At 37.6% G+C, this 1,958-nt stretch overlaps 1 non-coding gene across 1 annotated transcript; it reads left to right on the top strand.

Moving 5' to 3' along the window:
- Window positions 1-1,110: 1,110 nt before the first annotated feature.
- On the top strand, window positions 1,111-1,216 carry LOC132283744 (small nucleolar RNA R71). Its single transcript, XR_009472124.1, has one exon. It is a non-coding gene; the product is annotated as a small nucleolar RNA R71 (small nucleolar RNA).
- The last annotated feature ends 742 nt before the right edge of the window (window positions 1,217-1,958 follow it).

The raw sequence follows: 1,958 nt of genomic DNA, 5'->3' as shown, positions 1-1,958 counted from the left end.
TCATAAGCTGTCTCAAGGTTAGGAGTAGATGAAGAAGTGACTCTACCTTCAACTCCTTTTGTGGATTATGGAATAACACTTGAGGAAACATCCTTATGATGTGGATGATGAATGGTAGGAACAATGGGAATCCTAAGCCTTTCTTTTTCCTCCTGTCCTTTTTCAACTTGGTTATCAACCACTCTACCACTCATCAATGTAGTGATAACCTAAACTTGCTCATTATGAATACCTGAGGAATTGGTTTCATCAATCATGTAAGTCTGCCCTTTTGGGTTAGATATTGGCTGTCTAGGCAGCTTTCCATCCTCTCTTCGAGATAGAGTACTTGTTATTTGCCCAACTCGTGCCTCTAGCTTTGCTATGGCTTAAGAATGAGAATTAAGAAGTTAGGTATTGGCTTTAAGATAAATAAGAGCATTGAGTACTTGTTCCTCAAAAATAGAATTTCTAGGAGGAGGTAGAAGATTTGGAGCTTGAGTGGGTTAATTCCTAAACTGAGGTGCACGTTAAATACCAGATTGATTGAAAGAATTATCTTGTGGCATAGGATTGGATAAATTTTGGTACTGCCCCTGAGATTGGGGTGTAGTGTTTCCTTGACTTTGATTACGCGATGACAGATTGGGATAATCTCTCCAGCCAAGATTATATGTAGAAGAATATGGATTTTAAGCTGGTCTAGAGAATACAGTATTCACTTGCTCCTGTGGGATCTCAGATGATTGTCCCAGCGTAGGGCAAGCGTTAACAAAATAGTTAGGATTAACACAGATGGAACAAACTTCCTATCGCAAGGTAGTTTGTGGATTAGCAACAGGAACAAAGCCAGATGATAAGATTTGATCGAACATATGGTTCAAGGCTTCTATTTGAATGGCTAACTCGCTAGATTTATATACCTCATAAAGTTTTTCAAATTTATGCATTCCAGGTGAAGACCTAGAGGAAGAAGCATGTTGCACTGAGTTTTCACTTAGGGCCTCAAACAGTTCCCAAGCGTCAGCTGGACTCTTACGCAGAAAAGCTCCATTACTAGAAGCATCAACCATATTTCTATACGAGTCTGTAAGACTATCATAGAAAATATGTATTAAGTGCCATTGTACAATATCATGGTGTGGACACTTTCTTAGAAGATCATTATATCTCTCCCATGCATCATGGAGCTGTTCTCCCAGGATTTGGAAAAATGCCATGATTTCTCTTCTCATTTATGTGGTTTTACCCACAATGTAATATTTCTTCAAGAACTCCTGTTGCAATATGTCCGATGTAGATTTGGAATTTTTTAGAAGGGACTACAACCAAGTTCTTGCTTTGTCCTTAAGAGACAATTGGAAAAGACACATTTTGAATGAATCATTGGTAAAAGTGGTCAACTTGGTAGTTGAGCACAATTCCAAAAACACATCCAAGTGCTTATAAGGATCATCTGTTGCATACCCATGGAAGGTAGGAAGCATTTGGATTATAGCAGGAAAGATCTCAAAATGGGTTACATCAGCATCCGGAAAAATAAAGCATGAAGGGGAAGTATATGTGGTAGGAATGAAATGGTCCCTCAAATGTGGTTGTGGCGGAGGAACAGGTGGATCCCATTCTCTATTACCATTACCATTATTACTTGGTGCATTAAGTTGCATAGCCATGTTATTAGAGGAACTATCGATATTATTCAAATGTTTTTTAAGTTTTCTTAACTGACTCAAAGTTCTCTCTATTTCAGGATCATGCACTAAAGGTTTTAACCTATTTTGGCGAGTTAACATGCACTGGTTCCACTAATCCTAACAGTAGCAAAAATAAAATATTCCAAGTAATAGAAAAACAGTAAAAACTCACAAAAGGTTTAATAAACCGAAGTTTTTCTCCCTTAAGCGTCTTTATCCTCACTGCTAATTTCTACCTGAAAAGAAAAAGAATTAAGATGAGATATTAGAAAGTCTAAAGACTGG

The sequence above is a fragment of the Cornus florida genome, unplaced genomic scaffold (assembly GCF_030987335.1).
Source record: "Cornus florida cultivar Cherokee Brave unplaced genomic scaffold, ASM3098733v1 CherokeeBrave_3.0.0_Hap2_Chr01, whole genome shotgun sequence".
Lineage (NCBI taxonomy): Eukaryota > Viridiplantae > Streptophyta > Magnoliopsida > Cornales > Cornaceae > Cornus > Cornus florida.
This window is presented reverse-complemented; position numbering and strand designations above follow the sequence as displayed.